At 36.4% G+C, this 22,863-nt stretch overlaps 1 long non-coding RNA gene across 1 annotated transcript in view; it reads left to right on the forward strand.

Moving 5' to 3' along the window:
* The window catches only part of LOC121674056, a 46,178-nt gene extending 23,566 nt beyond the window's left edge, over positions 1-22,612 (forward strand). Inside the window, exon 3 of the long non-coding RNA XR_006019429.1 lies at positions 20,353-22,612. This is a non-coding gene — a long non-coding RNA (uncharacterized LOC121674056). The remainder of the gene's footprint in view (positions 1-20,352) is intronic.
* The last annotated feature ends 251 nt before the right edge of the window (positions 22,613-22,863 follow it).

Here is a 22,863-nt window from a genome sequence, read left to right on the forward strand (position 1 = left end):
CCCAGCGGATATGAAGCTTAGGAAGACGGATAGGTCAGGAAGGGAGAGAAGCTGAGTAGCTGCAATCAAGTTGAAAGAAACCACCATAATGTGCATATTTTCATAGCTGTGATAAGTGACTACCCCTCCTTTTCCAATAGCTGGAGTCTTGAATCAGAGCAAACCTACCTGGAAAACTGGCCAAGAATCCTTTGAAATTGCCAGGCCACCTTTCAGAGGTATAGTGCTTGCTGAAGAAGCTGGCGAGCTTTTCGCCGTTCAAAAAGAAAGGAGATATATTAACTGTGCTTCATCTGAGTGTAGCGTGTGTGGAACTGGGAGCGCAGCGCTCTCCTCCCTGGGCCTCTGCATCACCAAGCCACAAGGTGGTGGTATGGTGTCACTTTTTTTTAGGCGACAAAAAGAGGTTTTGTTTAATGAGCTTGAACTCACAAGCCTGCTCATCTAGTGAACTGTGACTTTTCAAATACCAACCTATTAATGTCAAAGGCAATACTGAAGGGAACAGTTCTGTTTGATTTAAAAAATACAGACAATGTGAAGTCCACTATGCTCTAATATCTATCACCTATGGGGCTCCATTCATGCCTAATGCTTTATTCAAGCTAAGACCTAGTTTTTATATATCAGATTAATACATATCTACAGCTTTGCACCTTTCTATTTTGATTTTTTTATTATCAGGGCTCGCCGGGGCCATTTTCATTCCCTTACTATAGCATCTGCAAGCAGGTGGATTAGAGATAACTCTCATTGTGCTTTGTTTTCTCCTGACACTGTCATTAATCATTCCTTAAGCCACACTTCAACTTATAGTAATCAGGACTGGCTGTTCCCAAGCTGCACAAGAATTGCCTTTCACAATGTAATGTGAAATTGGAAGCGAATGGCTGAAGCCAGACGCTTCTTCTGCATTCCCCATCTATCTCATCATTTAGGTATTTATCCATCTCAGGCTTGTACAGGGAGCATCTCTCTCCTTCCCATGAGGACACAGATTGCAACAGAGGATCAGATTTGTTACCCAGGCTTTGGGCTTTGATTGTCCTCTTATAAGTTTGGGATTAAAGTGAAATTTCCCACAGGGCTATGCAGGATTTGCTAGCATTTAACTGTTTAACCTGGCTGTTTGTGAATGAGAATCCTGTGGTCAACTATTCCATAGAGAATATTATGGTAAGCCAGCTCTGAATGGCAGATATTTTGGTAAATTCCTGTAAAGACTGCTACAGTTGATTCCAATTAAGTTCATACCTGATAACAATTGTTTTCTTGTACATGATGAACAGTAATCTTATGATAAAAAAAAAATTGTCTAGTCTCTTGTGAAATACTCTTGTCAGCTTCAGAAAAAATGCAGACCTTCAAAAAGTTGCAGTCATCTATTTATGCTTCTAGAATCACTGTGCACTAATTTGTCTTGAACTAGGTCATATCACTCACTATGTAAAAGAGCTGTATTCCCTTCTTTTTATCCAATTTTAGTAATAAGTATAAGGTAATAATATCTGTAGTAGCACAGCAGTGGAATGGACAAACATTTTAAGCAAACTGCACTTGATGTATTAATAAAGACAAATTGATGGTTCTGGAAAGCATGCTGTTAAATATGTAGCCAAAACAGATGTATTTTTCCTGGCATTTGATGTGATTCTTGCACAAAGGGAACTACCTATAATGTGCTATTCTCCACAAAACTGAAAGCAAGGGGAAAATTTTTCAGTCCACGTTATCTATCTTTCAGTCTTAGGTTTAGAGCCATTTAAGGAAAAAGATTTTAAAACAAGTCAAAATCATTTTGTTATCTAGTTTAAAAAGACTGTATGCTCAACCACTGTATATGTATTCTATTTAATGTGGATGTGTTTTTAAAATGCCTAGGAGGATAGTGCTCATTTCATGTGCTTCTCCAAGAGAGACATAACACCCAAGCAACTGAAGTACATAATTTAACAAAACATTTTTGCTTGCAGTGAAATCAGTTCCCTTGGAGGGAATGGACTGAATCATTAAACTCAATTTTAACCCCACTCCCTGAGAAATTTTTACATCTTATTCAAAATTTTGCTTTTTTTTTTTTGTTGTTGTCTAAAAATGAACTGAATATCCAAAATAAGCTTTCATGGGATTTAGTTTGGGGATAAAAATCATAAATATTTTTAGTCATCCTTTTAAAAATAAAGAGTCACAGAGACCTCAAGGAAAAGGCTCATGGATATTGTCAATTACAAATCTATAAATTCTATTGCAGATTCTAATTGACAAATATAAAAGACAAATATATTACTTTTCTTGTTCACCCTTCAACTACATGATGAACCTGTACTTATGACATTGTTCTCATGTTAACCAGTGTCTCAGTGAAAAGGAGCAGTGTTTGGTTGTATAACGGTACCTGTGAAAGCCTCACTGCCTGAGTGAAAATTACTAAATATCTTTGCCATCGTTTACTCTTTCTCTCGTAGCATTAAATGATTACTGAAAATCCTTTCTATTTATATGAAATATCCTCTAGATTCACATGAGTAATTTTCAGCTGTGTATAATGCTCCCAAAGTAACCTCTTCATTTCCATTGTTTTAGTGTGAAATCATTTCCTCAGGAGATAATTAGAGTTGCTCCATTTATTGCATTAAATGATTAGCATGCACTTGAAATGATTCAGTATATTTTCCTTTATTGCTGATGACTCTTAAATATGGGCCTACATTTTTAATGGATAAATTAAGATTATCTTGACATTTTGTGGCTGCCTCAGCAGCAAAACAAGGCAGACTTTCTTTTCCAAATACACACAGGTGTGTGTTGAACAACACACATTAGTTGAAGGGCTTCTATTCACCTGACTATCCCACCTGTCTCAGCTTAAAGACCAGTAATTTTGAAGGTAAAATGGGGGTTTAAATGTACCAAAATTGCTACTGCTTCTGTTGCATGTGTGGTTAGTAATTATTCTTAAGTGTCATGGGATCAGAATCCCAGCATCTCAGCTAAAGTGTCTGCTTCGTCTGAACAACCAGCATCTCCTTCCAAATGCATATAAAATTATTTCTTACAGTGGCAGACTTGCACTTTTTTCATTTCATATTAATTAATCTAAATGAATAAAAGAGTTTTTCTGTATGCTAACTAGTGAACTATCATCCTCTCATTTATGAGAATAAATTACCCTAGAATCGGTGAAAATATATCCCAATTAATACTCCTTATTAAAACTGAGTAAGTTTTAATGTCAAGCTGCAGCAACAGCTTTAAGATTTTCTTTTAAGAATGGAAGTCTGTAGTACTAAGCAGATTGGCTGCAGGCCTGAGTTGGGACCAGGTATTTGTGTAACCAACACTGTGACAAGGACTCCTACAGCAGTTGCCAACACTGACCTGGATGTGGTGGATACGAACAGTGACAGAGGTCAGCAGAATTAAAAAGGCTCCATTTTCCCAAGACCGTGCCATGTCATTCCCAAAAGAAAGCCAAGGAGATATTTAACTGGATTTGAAAGCTTGGTTCATTGGAGTTAAATAACCTACCGCACTCGAACTACATTAGTGGATGTGAAACTGATGTCATTATTAAAGGATACATTCTCTTGTGGTGGGATACATTCACCTATCTCTCATTTCTCAAACTTCACTATGGTGCAAAGACTCCTTACACATCCAGTCAATTTAAATTCAAGCATATTTTGTATTTAATATGTCCTAAATATAATCTATTAGAGATTTTAATGGTAAGGAATGTTTTTATTCTCTTGGCAAGATTTTATTAGAAATTTTACTTTTGAAGAGGAAATATACAGGTTAAGTGTGGCCAGACAATGTATCTCATGTTTTATCTGAAAATCCACTTTGCTATTTCAGTGAGTAAAGTCGCTTTTTGAAAAAATATACAAACTGTGACTGTACAGAATATGAAAGAGAACTGAATACTGAAAAAACCAGTATTATAAACACTTTTGTAGGTGTGTAATGCAGTATAAAAAACCACTTTCATAAAACTGCATCTTAGGTCAGAAAATAATATTCTAAATGAAGTGCTCCGTACTACAAAGAGAAAATGTGTATTTTTTTGCCTTACTCATTAAGCACACACAACTAATCTTTCTACTGGCCTATTTTCCATCCAGAAAGCCACTCCAGATATTTCTGTCTTACAGAACACTCTAAGTAAAAGAAATATTTCTTCATGAATTCAGAAAAATTGCTCATGTTGCATGAACAGGAAGCAAACATATTTGGGATAGTAGATCTCACCAAATCCAGTGAACTGTGCCCTCACAAGCAATGTTACTGTTTCAGGTAGTGCTGCTGCATGGAAACAGCAATGGCATGCATGGCTCCATATGCCTGGAAACAAGCACTTTTCCTCTTTATTTCTTAGTTGATCCCCACTTGAGTCAGATTCTCACCTGTGTCTAAGCAGCAAATTGGACCACAGTGTGGTCATACAGGACAGCCTTCCTAAATTTAACTATAAAAGTCCAAGAAAATACTTAATTTGGTTGTTCCTTGGACAATGGTAAGAGGAGTGGGGGTGCCTGCTGGAATTAATCCCAAACAGTGAATAGCTCTATGCTCCTAAATGAAAATTGGGCAAACCCAGCGCTGTTCAGCCAAGTTCTTATAGCACATGATTATGTTCCACCAGTAAACAGCTGGTTTATATATATAAACAGGAGGTTTGATAAAATGGGGCTCAGAGATTGCTTATGCTCTTACTAAAGTCATAAATGTGACTCTTCTTTCTATCTCAGTGATACTGGACCATCATAACTGGAGGTGAAAGTCTGCTCACCTCATTAACAGCAAGCAATCCTATTTACTAGCCCCAGGACTAGAACACGATGTAGGCACATTTATCCTTTAAAACTTCAGCAATATAAAAGCACACCATTAAATAATAGCACTACCATAGGAGTATTATACAGAAAGTGCCATAATGTTGTTTGTATATGACAGGCATTTTTAGTGTAAGAATGCTGAAATTCTACACTGATGTCATTAAAGCATAAATGACACAACCAAAAGATGGAGATACTAATGTATGGTGGTTAAAACTACACTTCTTTGTAGGCTTTAGAGTATTTTTAATAGATTCAAAGCATGTTTTTAATAGATGAAGTTATAACAATACCAACAGTAGTGGCATGAAAGGTTACAATGGATGAACACCATCTCTCTCAAACATTTATTCCATTTAAGTAAAAATACTTGATAGAGAGCATTTCTATTATTCGCAAGAAATCATGAAATATAATGGTTCCTAGCACTCCTTTTGTAATAGCTTATTTAAATACTTGGGGCTGCAATTCTGATTCCCACTTTGTTCAGACTTCACAGAAATACTTCTTACAATTGATCACATTTTTATTCTTTATTGTATTCTAAATAGCCTCTGATTTTTCAGAACCCAAGACTAAAAATTAGGTTTGCAGAAGTGAAAAGTACAGTCTTGAAAAAAAACCCTATACACTTTTCTTAACTGAGGAACAGCAGCTACCAAATTGAACAACAAAACTATGCTATGAATCATTTTGTGTACAGAAGTGCTTTAAGGAATTGTTCCTGAAGTCTAAATGGAGCTTGATGGGCCTTTTCTAAACCCTTAAAATCTGGAATGACCTGAAGGTATAAAGACCTCTTGACTTTGGATTTCTTTTCTTTGTAATATTTTCTTCAGCGCTTCCAGCTCAGACTACAGTAGTTTACGCAAAATTAAGAAACCCAGTCTGATAAGAAGTTATTAAAATTCTATTTATCATTTTATGTTTACTTATTGTAAAAAAAAAAAAGAAAAAAAAAAAAAAATTAATATGAGGAAGTAGGAATTGAACTTTTTAATGATGAGGTTTGATATCAGTAGTTTATAGATGCTATATTTCCAACCTTTCTCAAATTATTTAAGGACTTTAAATATATTTATTATGAGCCCAGGGTAATCTCTCTATTGATATAAAACAGTACAAAGTCATCAGAGCTCTTAACTTACATCTGATGAGGATAAATATCTTTTTTTCAGATTTTTTTTCAGAACAAATCATAGAATCATAGAATACCAGCTCAGAAGGGGGTCTCAAGGATCACCTGGTTCAGCCTTTTGTGGCAAAATCATGGTCCAGACAATAAAATAGTTATTTTAATTTCAGAAAAATTGGACTTCTATCTAAAGAGCAAATGAAAATGAAAATTTATAAACAAAGAACCAAAGGTGTATTTGCATTAAGTCCCTGTCAATTTACATTCAGACAGCAAGACTGGAAGATGTGATGTGACTTAGGTTGGTTGTGCTGTTTTGGGTCAACCACATTTTCCATGATAAAATGGCATACTTAGGTAGAATTATTATTAAGTATTAAATTTTAATTTTTAATATTTTAAGTAAGAATTAATTAAGAAAAAACCCAAAATAACTAGTATTTTAGTATAAACTGCATTATGCTACCATGTGAGGCAATTAATAGGTTCAGTACTGCAATCAACCACTGAATTATATAAATTTGTAGGTTATTGCTTTGCTATTTTTTTTATAAAACTTACTTACTTTTATGAGATCTCTGGATCATTATGATGTGCAAATGAGTGCATACAAGATTTTTAAAGGATGTATTAGCTAAATGATAAAGAGAAGCAACTCTTTTATGGGCATATAAGCTCTCTAATGTCAAAAAATGCCACATCTCCTAACTTTCAACTCATTCTAAAATGGTTTAATATGATAAACTTCATATGGCAGAAGTATTATCAGACTACAGCATGGGACTCTTAGAGCAGTCAACAGTGCTCTTTTAATATTGTTCCCATTTGCATTTTAAATAACCAAATGGTTTTCAGGCATTTAATAGAAAAACATTTTTTTTTAAATGAATACCAAGAGACATTTGTAAATAGCAGCACAAATTGCTCCTGGGCTATAAACCTGAGTGCCAAGTTTCTCTCCAGTATGAATACAGACAAGTGTTAAAAGTCTGAAAAATGGATTCCTTAATGGATATACTGGCAGACCTGTAACTGTAATAGAGCTAGAATGTTCCTCTTTAATAAAGATATCATATTTCATCTCCTAGATTACACATAGCTTTTCTATTCTAAATAAAATATTAGAACAAGAATTTTTTCCCCTGCATATCATATTTAAAAATGTACAAGGGAATGTCATCCAACAATTTGTAAGCATTGAAATTATTTCCTTGAAAACAATAAAAAGTAATCCCTAAAGATATGGTAAATATACAGTCCCTTTATTGGACAAGCAAAAATAGATTATGCATTGCTTTTTCAGAATCAAATACATCTGCTTTGACTGAGGCAAGGAGACACATCTGGGGGCTTGAATTTTACCACAGTCTCTGTGACTCTCTATATTGTCAGTGCACCAGTAACCTTGTATTTAACCAGATTATTTACAGTCAGAGCCTTATAAGATCACACCCATTGCTGCTGGTGTGAGGGAGGGAAGGAGACCTCTGAAATTGAATACAAATGTGATATTTATTGTTACATTTATTGGGCTATAACCATATATCAAATGTGCTAAATTCACAGAGATAAAATAATACAATCACATCAAGACTGAAAATTTAATACCAGACAGGGACCTACAAGTTCCTTTCCATCTCAGCTTGCTTTGTAGCTCATCTGAACAAACACTCTGCCCCGGAACTTACTGGAAAATTCTTGTCTGCTGCTTATTAAATGCAGGGGCTATTTATTTTCTAAAAGTTATGTTAAATGCATGTAAACCTACTTGTACACCTAACTTGTAAAACAAAACATCTGTTTGCTTGCTTTTGTCAGAAAAAAAAAAAAATTAATAATCTCCACAGATACATCAGTGTAATGGTAGGAGGACAGCAGATCTAAACTTTGCTATTAATATGAAAATACATATTGGTCTTTGGAAGAATTTTGACTGTGGGGTAAATTAGTTTAGATTTCACCTGACTATATTATCCCCAGTTGCTATGCTAAAAATGCAGCTAGAATGTAATGCATATTGGCAGTGTCAGACTTGAGAACCTGACACTGGTATGGCCAGAATGGTTAAGCTTTTCTTTTCACAAGTGCTACTTTTGGCTTTAGAGAAAGGGTTCAAGAAGTCACTGCATTCATAGATCCATTATAGTAGAAAAGCAGACAATATGTTTGGGAGGTGGAGCATGAGTTGTCTAGATTACACCATATTTCCTTTTGGTTAACCACACACCAAGCTCCAACTAGAGAAACAGCCTTCAGCTTGTGCCTTGCTTTCTTAGACTGAAATAATGATCCACTTCAGCGTATATGTTTTCTAATATACTTTAACTACTCATTCCGTACATACCCATATAACATGATTATGTTTCTGTCAAGACCTAAGTGGTGTGGATCGACAGCTATAGTAACCTGCTAGAAGAAAACTAAACAAGATTCAGCCCATATCACTCATTGATGCCTGTAGGTGGAACAGGCCCTTGTTACTGACAAGTGTTGCAGGCATATTCCACACTCCCTTAAAAATAGCAAATAAAAATAAAGGTGGATAGGAAAAAAAAGGCTTAGCTTGTTTTCAAATGGCTTTCTTAATTTCCCTAAGGAAGGTCTTAAAAACTTAAAGTTGGATGCAAGAGAAGTATTCATTAATAAATATTTTGGAGTGACTTTCAAATGCTCGGGGTAAGGCCTGGGTCTTCCATCTTTTGAACTGATGGTAATTTGAATGGCTTCTGTCTGTGGCAGAGGAATTATGACAGCTTTACACTCATGTAACAGGCAGAAGAATTCAACACTTGATATAGAGGATGGAACTTTATTCTGAATGGGAAAGTAAGGCTGTTGTTCTTTCCAGTAGGGTAACTCAAATTTATTTATAGCAACCTGGTTTTTGGGTTTGTTTGTTTGTTTGTTTGTTTGTTTTGGTTTTTTTTTTATTTTAAATTGTGGCAGTAGCTGAGATTTGAGCTTTATGAGTAAATTAACTACTTCTATGGGACAAAAAAAAATACAGGCAGCAACAGCACAGAACCAGATAATTCCTCTTAGACAAGAGAGATTGTGGTTACTTTTTCTGACAGCTGTGATTGTAGAATTTGCAAAATGATTTTGATATAGGTTTTAGGGATTTTTCTCCCAATTATCTTTTTTTACACAGAATACTTTCATAATACTTAAAAATGGTATCCTTTATTACAACTCTTATTACAGTAAAATCGATGGAAGCCTGAGTGGTGGGTGTATTGTTATGACACTTAAGCTATTTGTAAATATTGCTCAAAGCTTTCTTAGCATATTTTAGCAAGGCAACATTACAGCAAAGTATAATTTATTGCACATGATATAGGCTGTATGCTTCAAAGACAATCACACTGGAAAACAGACTCATGAGAAAGAAGCCACAAGTGTGTCTTGCTTTCCAGTAAAAGTATTTGTTTCAGTCTTTGGGTTTGGAGTATTGCTCTGAGATCACAAAACCCACAGAGGTGGGCAGGAGGCTGTTTTCACTTTGCTTTCAGTGCCCAGTCATAAACAGCCAGTACCCTGTTTGGTGAGATTTCTCTTGCTTCTGCAGCTCCCCTTTCCTACTTATGCTTTATACTGAAGCAAGCTCCTCTGATTGCAAGATTGGAGCCATGACACCAGCATGCTTTCATTACCTTCTCAACCCAGATACAAAAAGAATGCACTGGTTTACAGTAATATGACATTCAGCCAGGGCTTTGTTTAGACTCGCTTAAAATTCTTCAAAGAGACCCTGTAAGAGGAGTGTTAAAATTGTAAGGAAAACCTCAGTGAAGAGCCTTCCAGTCTGTACCAGCCAGCTTGTAAAAAAGAATGTAAACACCCCCTACACTTTCTGAAAAATAAAATGTTCTAGCTGCCAGCCTGAATGATAGGGTCTAACAACAACAAAAATATTTATATTGCCCCTGCTCTCTTTTATAATCACTTCCAGTATATAGTTTATGGAAGATGTTTTACACATTTTATATTTAACAGTGTGATCTTATAGTAATCTGTACTCAATAGCAAACAGGGAGTTTGACCACTGTCTGGCTGTTCAGTAGAGCCTTAACTGCTATAGCAAGTAATCCCCAGATACTGATCATGCATCATATATAATGAAGTTTTTATATTCTTATTATAGTAATAAAGGATGATTTTTTGACATTTACTGCCAGAGAGGCTGGCTCCACCACAGGTAAATGTTACAGGTTTCCACTGATGTCATGCTGGTGAGGAAAATACATGGTGACTTTAGTTCTGAAACCCCATATATTCTGAAAAAGTTCCAAAATTTGTTCCAATCTGGATTGCCTTACTTGGCCATTACTTATACCAAGAATGAATCAAAACATCTAAGTAACTATATAACCCCCACCACCTTTAAAGTCCATTCAAGTATATTTTTTGGCGTTTCTGGGTTTCAATTTAGATGTTTTCAATAAAATTTTTATTATTGTTTATACTATAATTTTGTGGGGGGGGTGTGTGTGTGTCAGTTTTTGGGCTATTTATGTCAAGTAAAATAACTGACTGGAATTACGGAGATTTTCACTAAAACATGAATTGGAAGATTTGACCTACTGTTAATAGGCTTGATATTCTTGTTTTCTACTTGTGTAAATCTACGCCTTACTTTATTTTTTTACCAAAATCTTGGTCTAAGAGTAAATAGAATATTTTAGAAATAATACTGTGACTTCACAGAAATGTTTAGATTAGTGATTTTCAGGGGGAGAGGGAAACAAAAGCATCTGAAATCAGTGTAGAGATACAAGAAGGTGAGAATTCAGTTCAGCCCATTATGACGTTAAATTAAGGCCATGCCTTGTTCTCCCTGAAGTCAATTAAGCTGTAATCTTTCATCATTGTATCATTTTACAATCACAGGGCAGTTTGCATTTCCTTCTACCTTAAAAAATAGATTCTGGATCATTATAATTATATGGACACATTGCACAAGGTATTACAATCGGTTTTCCAAATAAAACCCTCCACTTTGACAGTGCTCTGTGTTCTGACAGGCACCTCGCTACATACAAAATAAAACGTGTGTGCAGAATCTTGCATGTGCCTTGTACAGCGTGTGTGTTAAAGGAGGTGACAGTATGGAAGAGGATAACTGAAGCAGCTACTCCACACGGGACCCCTATGAATATTCATTTTGAAGCAGTCAGTCCTGTTAGGTTGCTACGCTACATTTTAAAGTAGTGATCAATAAACCTACTATAAATAAATAAACTACACATTTTTATTCCTGTTGAATATTCTAGTTGATTCAAGCAAATTAGTTACAGTGTGTGAAAACTCCCACCAGGAAAAGATGTTTAACTGGTTTTTTTTATTACAGTTTACTATATCTAGAAACATTTGTCACACTGATGATTTACCAGAACTTCAATTTACCTCTGAATTTTATACTTGCAAACTAAAAGGGACAGCAGGGTTCTACTTTTAGAATTTTAGCACCATTAAATACCAACTAAAATTACCACACTTGCAGAAAAGGAGGATAAAAACATAACAAACTCCTACTCTTAAATTCTGCTATACACTTAGAAAAGTAAATAAATACACTTTAAAAGATGGAAGCATTTCCAATTAAAAATAATATTTACATTAGGATTGTAATCACATTTCCTCTCCAGTGAAATAAGGAAACCTGAAGAGACATCAGATATATTATGAACATCCTTAAAAAACCCACCTACCTCAGGAAAACACGGGTGACTACAAAATAAGTTAATATATTTTACAGACCTTAATATTTGTGGTTCTGAATGTGAAAGCTGTAAGCTGAAGAATGAGAAACTCTGAAGATTTCATTTTATGAATTTTCGTTTTTTTAATGAGTTTTAGTTTTGTTTTTAAAATGCATGAAAAGAACATTATTTATACAGAACACATATTTTTATAAAGTGCAAAAAAACCCTGTGTGCTGTCTTAATTTTCATCTTAAATTTACAGACATGCTACATGGCAACAGTATTAAAGCAAAAAAAGGAGGGATACATTTTCCTATTCAATAAAAAGCCATGGAAGTTGCATGGGGTAGAGTCTCTAGGAAATCCACTCTTTCTTTGAAAAAATGTCAGTGGTGAGATAGGAGATTGGCATCACAATGAGCAAAATATAGTGAGGGCTGATACGGACTGTCAGCTAGAATTTGGGTTAAGACACTGACTTTTGTCTGCATGATGCCTACCTTCCAAAGAAGATGGAAGATGCAAAACTGAAAGTTACCTCTTTCTGGTTAATGTGGTCTATACAAGTGAATAATGTATAAGAAGATGTTCCCTTGATAATGTCACAATTATTCATTGTACAGCTATAAACTCAAATATTCACATTAACAGCTAGGTATTATTTTTCTTCTCTGAAATTAAGTGAGTGGCATCAGTGGTCATAAATGAGAGCATTCATCAAAGGCGTAGGCCATGGCAGAGGATTAAGTGAATGCTGATGAAGTGTCCAGATTCCCATAACTTGGAATGGGCTGCATTCAGCATTCCTTTATTATCCATCTGCCACATAACAAAAAGTCTCATATATTTAATGCAGGTTTGCCCTCGGCCACGTAATAGGATTAGGAATAATTTCTACAAATTTACAAAAACAAATCACATGGGAAGGCTTAGAATTTGCTAATAATTTCTCCATAGCTGGGAGATCAAAGGGATGTAAGAGTCCAGAGCCAGGCGGTAGTTTGACCCTGGCCAAGCTTTTTTAATGAAAGGGTTAATCTTCTCAGAGGTGACCATAGAGGAGCAAATAGTGTGACCAAAGGCAAATTCAGGCCTCCGAAAATAGGAAGAAAATCGTCTGCAAAGTATGACAGCAAGAAAACATGTACAGAACAACAGTACATTTTCTGTCTGAAAAAAGAAAATAAAACAGCAAACCACAACGAATTGTTTTTAAGCAAAGTGTGACTGGCAGGAGAGGGGGTTTTGGTGTAGAAGGAGGAATGCCATGTGGAGGAGAAGCAGCTTGCAGGGCGGACCAGAAATATTACTGTTTCTTTCTGAGTAACAGAGAATAGGCTGAATGCCTTCAGACTAAAACCACTCTCTATTGTCTTCAGGTGAAAACCATCTTCTCCAAATGTGTGTGAAAGCTTTGGTCAGTTGATTGTTTTTGCCATATGTTTGTCCTGTTGGTTTTTCTTCAGAGAAAATGCAGTGTAAACACACACTACCTCATAGGCAAGTTTGTGGGAGGACCTGAACAAGTTATCTAGTGACGATTTTTCAGAAATGTTCTTGGTTTGATGCAACTCTTGGTTAAAAATGTTGACTTCTTGGAAGCCAACTCCACCTCTCAAACCAAAGCAAGTATCCATATAAGAAAAGACAGGGGAATTAAAACAAACAAAAAAAAGAAAACAAAAAAAGGAAATGAAATGAAGGTATTGGGAGAGTGTGTGCCTGTGACTGTATTTTGGGAGTTTTTAACCCCTTAGCAATCACTAAGGCTGTCTACAAATTTTCACCCTGCTGGATTTCCTTTCCCACTCAATAAAGTGCAAAGGAAGAATGCTAACATCAGCTGCAGGTGGCAGGTATTTTAATGTTTGCATCCTAAGTGGTTTTAATGAATTTTGGAAAGTATAGCACAATGGAGTGCTAGCTTTTTCAATTTAATAGAAATCATGTAATCATTCTCATTTTTGGTTCCTGACCTGTTGTAACAAGTTTGAACACAATGCTTATCTGTGGTTTTCCTTACCTACTGGGCTACCCATCAAATAGCAGATCAAACAGTCTGATTGCAAGTAAAGCAGTGAATAATTTATTACAGCTGCACAAAAGCCCAAGCAGACATCTGAGCTTAAGCGAAGGTATTATTTCTCATGTTTCTCTTCTTGGAAGAGAATTTTAGGCCAAAAGTTTACTTCAGCCTCAAGATTAACTTAATATGAACCTGTATGTTCCACCATATTCTTACATTAAATAAGAAAGCAGGAGTACTGATGACAGGGAAATAAGGAGAAGATAATTCCCAGGAAAGAACAGAACATTTCCAGGCAGAGCATCTGTGTTTGAACGTGGGGACTGCTCTGCACTTAGTGTACAAAAAAAGCCCCCCAAAAGCTGAGGAAAAGGGTCAGATTAATATCACTGGGGAGAAAACTTTTTTTTACTTTTCACAGACAGACTCCTATCAAGGTGGATAGAAAAGAAGGGTGCACTTTCACATATTAGGCAGTTCAGCTCTTTCCAGGCTGTGACACAAGGAGATTTCCAAAAAGGATGCCAATGAGTATCTAAAATGAAAAAGGAACATTTTTTTGGCAGTATAAACTGGACGGAGGTCACCAGATTTATTTCACTCAGCTTTCTCGGAAGTCAGCAGTTTATAATAACTTGATATTGCTACCACTATGGACTGAAATTAAACGTGCTGTAGATATAAGAGACCGTAAATTCTTTTCTCTAGTTATCCTCACATTCTCTGTTTATTTTATATAGATTATGGTTCATTCCATCTCTCACATTTTAGGTAATTCCATTTAAGAGGTTGAAATCCAGACTAATTTTTTCTTTTTCATGCACAGCAGTGCAACTCAGCCTTCTGATAAAAAATTGGTTTTTGATACTTCCACAGTGTGTACAGGTATAAGTATCTTGTAAATAACTTTCAGGGAGGGCTTGAGGTCAGTATTTTGTGCCCCACAGTCTCAAGTTGTGATGGTCCTAACAAAAAAACCCCAACTACTATCATCCATCACAGATCAGAAACAGCAAATGCTCAACAATTCCTGTTTCTTCAGTGACAACACAGGTATATAGACTCATGTGTGTATCAGAGAGGCAAAAGTTCCAACTAGTGACACTTATCTTTAGTGGGTACTTAGACCATCTTTAGACTAAAACTCCTAGCAGTTAAACAAGTTTTAGGCATCTGGTTTCGCAGGCTATTGGCTGGTTGTTAACATTGCATGGTAAAGACATGAGTCCTCTGAAACCGTTGTGGAAATTAGAAGTTGGGTACCCTTGACTAACTCTTCTCTTTCAACTAAGGTTGCCAGCTACCTAAGTGAGGTAGCCAAGATAACTACCCAAATGTGAGTTGTGTGAAAGGACTCAGATTTTACACCACCAGTGCCCCACTTCACCTTATACCAAGTACAGATGTTATGACAGTGCTCTTTACTGATGAGCAGCACAAATGCAATAATGTCCCCTCTGCCTTAGGAGTAGAATACTCCACAAACATGTTACTTATGACTATTCTGGTAATTTTGAGCCACAAATTAGTTTTACTGTAGTTTATATAGTTTCATAAAAACAACAAAGTGTCTGGAAATTGAAAAATTTTGTTGAATTTTCACATTATAGGAGATTCAGTCGTATGACAAACCTGGATCTAACACGATTTTCAGGCTCCTATCACTTTTACGACAATTTTAGCACAGAACAGCATTTTTGATACTATGTAATATTAACCTGATAAGCTGTTTGAAACAGAATGCAGACATACAATGAGTATCTCAAACCAAACTGTTGGGATTCAGCATCTGATTAAGACCCTGTATTTCCTAGACATCAGGAATGTTCAGAGTTCTTGGTTACAGCCTTTTCCCAGCTGCATCTGGAAACCAGTTTTGCTTTTCAGTCTTAAGTAGCTGCTCGTTTAATGGTCACTAAGGCTGACCTTTATGTGTCACGGTGCCATTCAGCGGGATAAAGAATGAGATGCCTTTTTAGGAAATCATACTATGTGTTTACAAGCAGCTTCTTGACCTTAACCAAATGATGTGGGGAGCAGCAGATAACAATCTATTGTGCTTCCAACCGTCCTTCATGCCAGACCTTTGAGTGCTATACTGCCCTCAAATGTAAGGTCGTATCTCTGCCCTACACCTAAGGAACAATAGAGATTTTAATGGAGGTTCAGAAATACTTGGTGTCCCCGCTGCAAACCAGGACTGTAACCTTCCCTCTTACGCAATGGGACAGAAGAGATTTGTTGGCTTCCTTCTTGTGAGTTCACGTACCAAGTGGTAATACTTTCCTCTTGCTCCTTTCAATTGACAGATGACCTTATTGGCATTTTTTTATTATCTCCTCTGAGGAAGGGAAGAGTACCAGCACTGCAAGGAAACTAATGAGTTGAGAATTCTGTATTTTCATTGCATGTTGGAAATAAACATGATGAATAATGCCATCTTCCTTAATACAACTTGCTTGCACAGGTAAATGAATTGGATATGGGAATACCAAGATGTGCTCTTCAGCATCAGTATCGAAAAGCACTGTAGACCAGTTCTTATGTATCTTGGTATTTTTTCTCTATATATTTCCCCATGAAGACTACTGAGATATCTATTAAATAACTTCAGAATAAACATCACCATCTGCCACATCACCACCAAGCCCCTAAGACATTTTCACTTAATTCACGGTCATCACAAATGCATAGGAAATAAATAAGGGTAAAGAAAAGCAATTTGGAAAAAGATGTTTAGAAACATTTTCAAGAAAAGTCTGTGAGAACTTATAAGTGATAAGTAGACAGTTTTAAGACATGTAATTTGCATAATGAGCATGGAAACAAGGAGGGAGATTTAAACATAATTTCATTACCATTTTATCATGAAGTCATTCCCAGAGCCTTCGTACTGTATGCAACAGCAACAGGTTTACAACACAGAAAATCTAGATGTTATAGAGAACTGGTAATGAGAGGAACAAGCATTTAATCTTTGCTAATTCAAATCCAGACTTGAGGTCCTCAGATATCATTAAGATCTGGCAGCTGTCTCAGCTTATGGACTAGACGATAACAATTTACATAACAAAAAAGCCCTGTCAGAGCTTAGAGAAAAAAAAAGAGTAGTCCTGCTCTTCTTAAGGTATTCTCTGGACAGAGAGGTACAGTTGCTTCATACTTCAATCATGAGTGAAAAACACATTTCTAAAATTAAAGAAAAAATAACTTCAAACTTAAACCTTTTCTGAGACCTACTGTTCATTTGTGGACACTTTAAATGTTAATGAAACTTCTAATACAATCTAATACTATCCATTGGTTTAGGAAATAATACTACATGTCCCTAGAAATTCTATCTCTCTTATAGTCTAAAATAGTTCATACCTTTTTAAAAGGCACGAGTAGAAAGGAAGACACAAAATTAGTACAAGGTTTACAGAAGACGTAACCAGGACTAGCACCTAATAATCAGTGACATCACCTTCAGGCCAGCTTTAGCAAGAGAGCAGGACTCCCCTCTCTCCAGTACCAATATACCACAGCTTCGTCATGCAGTCACTCACTTTGCAATCATGCCAAACAGCACTGAAATTCATACGGCAGTGTATGCAGTTTACTGCTCACAGTTCCCTTTTACTATCTAAAGTGCTCAAAGCATTTTTTCCTGTTAGCAATAATACATGTTCAGTTTTGAATTCTCAATTTAATCCTATTAGTCCAATCTAATTTACTCAAAATCAGTCCCTTTTTAACAGTTTTCAGACTGAATAACACTGACTAAAACTATGAAACAGAAGATTTTCTTTCTTGGAGAAGTTTAACAGTGGAGTGATCACTGCCTAATGGCTGTGAATTTTTCTATTTCTCTTTTTCCATGACATTTTACATTTTGCATAAAGTGCAAACCATCCATCTCTCACAAATATAGTGCAATGTAACACTGCATGAATTACACTGCACAAACTACAACCCCATAGTGTTCCACTGCACAAGGCTGTGCTCTCCAGTCATCTGCTTGAAAAGGCTGGGAGCTGCTGGAAGCATGTGAGATGGAGAAATACAAGCAGTGCATAAATGTTGCCTATCCAATAACTATAGCTCATCTTCTGTAAACTTGGGTGCCTTAAAGCAGCCAGTGGGAGTGCCTTAAGTGAATGTGGCTAGCTCCCATATAAGTACAGTCTCCATTTTCCTGGTTAATGGAGCAACTGTAATAGATGCATATGCAGTGTTCTAACTGTTCATGAGTTAGCCAGAGCTATGATAAACTCACCCTGTGCTGTGTTGGGGTGGCTTTGCCTGGTGCTTCCTGTTACTGGAATGTGTCGAAGAGCAATATAGGCTGGATTTCCATGCTTTAGCATGGTACCAAGGGTTGAAGGGTTCACTAGGTTTATCCCTGTGTGGTATGAGAACAACCATGCTATTTCTAGTGACAAGCTGTCCCTGGAAGTAATACAGTAATACAGTAGTATGACACCTGACATCATAAACTCCTGCAAAGTTGCATCTGCAATTCTAACACTATCTGCAAGACAGATAATCCCAGTACTGTTAATTAAGAGTTAATAATACTGAAAGCCTGTAAGAGGCTGAATACATTTACATTGGATTTTAAAACTGCCAAAATGCCTTAGGAACATAAGCCTCACTGATCATTCAGCTCCCTGTTTTTGTAGCAGTTTTTGACTGGTATGTGCGGGCGTACCAGATCAAACCCCCACTGTTATGTCAGAAAAGAAAGCACTAACTGACATCAGTGAGACACGAGGAGAGAATATCACAGCAGAGATGAGTGTACTGCTTCTCCTCTGACATCAAACTTTCACTAGCTTCATACTGACTACACTGAAATTACTCCAGTTCCACACCAATATGCGTAATATGATGATCTGGAACCACACAAATGATGCAAATTAGGAGAGGAAAATAACATGGGGGAAAAGGGACCAATTTGAACACAACACTAAACCCTGCATTTTTATCTCGGGAGAGGCTTAAGGAGGGCTGGTCATCCATTTCTTTGATAGCTGGTTACTTAGGTCCTCTCATAGCTGACAGCTGCACTGCAGATTTTGCACAGACTCTAAAACCTTTGTGATATTTCAGCCATTCTAGCAAATTCACAATTTCGATAATAAATAATGTACCCCTATAAAGTCACCTGAACACCCTGAGAGAATTATAGCCTTTATTATGTACAATTGGGGGTATATTAATCCTTACATTGAAAGATTTTTTTAGTGACCTGTCGGAAAGTTAGATAAATTATCAGAAATAGCCAAGTAAAATTACACTAAATGTCCTTTAGTGGAACCATTGAAATGCCCTCTGCAAAATATAGGATTGTTTAGTTAGAGGAGGAGAATCCAGGGACAGACAGACATGATCATTTTTTGTGACATAGCTCTGAGGCTGATTACTTGAGTCAAGTGACCAATCTGGGAACTGTGAACCTCTGGACAGTCATTTTTTTGCTATTACTAGTGGCTGTTTTAACCTACTCACCTATTAATCTACCATGTATTTTCACTTGATTTATGGAACTTTCTTTATGAGTAACATTTGGTAGAATAGTACCTTTAGTCATTCAAAACAAGTCCTTTGCCTAAATCCATCAGAACATTTGGGTAATGGCTTCCAAGCAACAGAAAAAAAAGGAGGAGGGGAGGAAGCTCATTTAACACAAATATTGCAATATAATTGAAATTATATTAAAAAAATTAAATTACTTTTGTGAACTTGTTTAAAAGGGTCAAAAATGTGTTTGAGCTGTACAAGATTAACCTTTACTCGTTTGGGAAAATGCAGACTTCAACAGCATTCCTCTGCAGTGGTTGCACTTGCTAAAAGTTTAAAACAGTAATTTTTTCCCAAGAAAGGTCATCTTGAGCTAAAATGTCAAATAAATTATTTAGATTACTGAATTAGAAAAGTGAGGATCTGACAGGCTGAATTTTTTATGCACATTAGCCACAGTCAGGGTCTCTATATGCTCTTTCTATTAAGTGAACCCTCTCTTCCCTTATTAAGAATCTCTCAATTTATTTCAATATATTCTCCTTAAGATGTATCTTTGCATCTAAATAGCTGGTCCAATTTGCTTCTTACTTATATAAAACAGGAAGCACTTTATTTGACTGTTGCTCAGCATTTCTCCAGTATAAAACTGATGTAAGAAAGAAATTCTTGCCACTAGTTTGTAGGGGAAATTAAGTGTCCAAAAATTAATCTTCAAAGCCTCCATGTAAGTATTAAATCCTAGATTCTAGCCAAAGAAATATTTTAAGGAGAAGGAATATTTTGAAGGATAGAAAATTAAAGGACTGAAATGGAAAGGGAGTAACTTTTAAGTAGATAGTATTCACAATTATGTCCCTATCTTGAAGAAAGTTATCTTTGCATGTAGCTGCTCATACACAGGTTTCCCCCACAGGTTCATATCCATGTTTCCCATTTTTCCTAGCACTCATATTACTGATAATTACTGGAGGAAGTAAAAGACCCTCTGTCCAAACATGGTCCCATATAATTCAGTCAAATGACAATAAAACTTCCAACTTCATTTTCCAAACCCAGTATTTGCTCAGCACTATATAAAACAATTATTCATTATTAAGCTCCTCCTAATTTGACTTCTGCCACATTTTTTTTCCTCCACAGACTATGTATGCTGTGGATCAGTTTAAGTTCTCTTCCTGAGTAGCCAGTCCAAATGCTGGAGGTGCAGAGCCTGAAAAAAGGTAAGACACTTTCAACTTGCCAGCAAATATAGCCTCCCTCAGTCCTTTCAAAGTCCAGCACACAAGGTGCCTAACCTCGCTGCCCACTTTGTTAATATGCAAGTACTCCTGAGTTGTATGATCTCAGAGCAAGCTCCTGTGTAAGCCTGACAGTGCATGCAGTTAAGGTTTGTAACTATGTGTGAGTACAGAGGCAGCGCAGCTGCATGGGAACCCACAAGGCCATACTGGGGCCTCAGCAGTGATCCACTCAGGAGCCTCATCTCGTTCCTTTCCTGGCTGTGAGGCACACCTTGCATCACTGCATAGGGGAGAACCCTGGCAAAGCACAGCTGCACATCCTGGAAAGAACTGAAAGAACGCCTGTGTTAATGCACATCAGAAGTACAGGTAAAACAAGCGTGTCCGTGCGAGGAATGTTGTCGTGTACAATTGCACGTAGTCAAATGACTTTAAACAAGATGACAGTAGGCAGAGCTGCCCTCATGCACTTATGTCTTACATACTTTTTTATTTTTAAATGCCTGAGAGTTTTGTGTTTGTTTTGCATATAAAACACCTGGCATGTACAGGACAAGCTTCCTATCACCCTAACCTGAGTCTGACCTGTTTTAACTTTCTGTCTTGAAAAGGCACCAAAAGTACTTAGTCATTTGTGCATCATTGAGAAGAGGGATTTAGTGATAAGACAGCCATAGACCTTACTCCTTGGTGATTCCTTCTTTGACAGGGTAAATCCCAGAGAAAAACAGTGTTAATAGAGCATGACATTTTGAAGAACAGAGCTCTAACTGTGAACATTTCTGTTGTCAAGCCAGGTATTATGCTATGATAAAGAAAAAGAAATATTAAAAGAATTGTGAAAAGCTCTTGGAATTAAGTTTCTTGCTGCTGCATTACTGTAAAGGCCATTAGCACCTCTCCCACTCAGGGGTCTTTCATCTTTCCTGCTATGAGTTCTTCTTTCCTGGACTTGTTCATAATTTACCTTTGTCAGGTCAACAAAGTGAAAACTGTGATTTGTTATATAGTCTAAAATACTCAAGGTTCCTTTAAAGGTCTAAATTTAGGCACAAACCATTTCTTTTTTGAAAATATTGCACACTCTACTCACCTCTGATTACAGCGTTTGCAATATGAGATAAAACACAATGGGGAGAAGTAGAAATAATAAATTTGATTTAAACTTTAATTTGCAAATAAACAGAAGAAAGATTTTTAAAGAGTTCTTAAAAAGGTAGAGCAAGCTGGAAAGCTGAATCTTGAAAAGATGAGGTAGGCCAGTAAATCATCTTTGTAAGGGTTTTCACAAGCAGCTTGAACAGATCTTGATGTCATAACTTTTGATCATCTTTGTTGTGTGAAATACCCATCATTTGTACAGTTTAATTTTTCATGTATTTCCTAAGGTAAAATTAAGTAGGATCATGACTATTGCCGCAATCAAAATAAGCATACTAGGTTTTTTTGTTGCTTTTTGCTTCTTCTCTCCCCCCACCCCCCTGCCACCCCTTTCATTCATAATAGTTATGGATATGTTCTGATCTAAAGTATTTGAGAACATTTCTTTGCTTCCTCTTCTCAGTGATTTATGTGCTTCTTGATGCTAACATTTTGGGACTAAAATGATTCTGCAAAAAGAAGTCATACTGATAAAAGCCTTGTGATAGAAATGTATTTTGCCCTATTTGCAGCACAGTGCAACACTGGTGAAGCATTTCCCTAGTTGTTTTCAGGAGAAGCTTTATGTCCAAAGGGCGCCTCAGTTTCATCTGTGTAACAAGGCTGCTTCCAAAGAGACTGAACTGAGACCTGATTTATTGACTTACTAAGATGGTCATTTTTGCTCTAAGGAAAAATCTGCCTAAGAGAACTGACTTGATAGATTGCTATTTTATTTTGCTTCAACAATTTAAATTGAACTAGTACCAAAGTTCTACGTGTCAGTTCTCTAAATTCCTTTTCAAATTAACACTGAAAAGAAAATCCATCTATCCATATATATGTAAATATGCAAAGCCAGCTGCCAAACAGTGACATTATCCATGGGTTCCTGTGGGCTTGCAATAGAAATGAATGGGAAACTCTTCTAATAGTGCCAGGCTTGTATGATATTTTTGCAATAGGTGAGAAAAAGCAGCATCGTTCCAGAAAAAAAGGAAGAGCATTTACCAATTGGAACATGGGCAGATGTCACTGATAGCAGATGGTTTTAAAACTCGCATTTTAAGACAGCAGCTGCCTGTCTGTGTTATATTTAAAAGGGCTACCCTTGGTTGGAATATTGGATTAAATGCTTTTGTAAGAAGGCAACCTCAGCAGTAAAAAATGCAAAAAATATCAGACAGATATAAAATCACATATTCTACTGCATCCCTCCCAAAGCTTTACTAGATAAAATACCAAAACGATAGAAAGACCATTTGTGTCA

The sequence above is a fragment of the Corvus kubaryi genome, unplaced genomic scaffold (genome assembly GCF_017639235.1).
Source record: "Corvus kubaryi isolate FWS band 111438036 unplaced genomic scaffold, C.kubaryi_AGA036_p1.0 66, whole genome shotgun sequence".
NCBI lineage: Eukaryota > Metazoa > Chordata > Aves > Passeriformes > Corvidae > Corvus > Corvus kubaryi.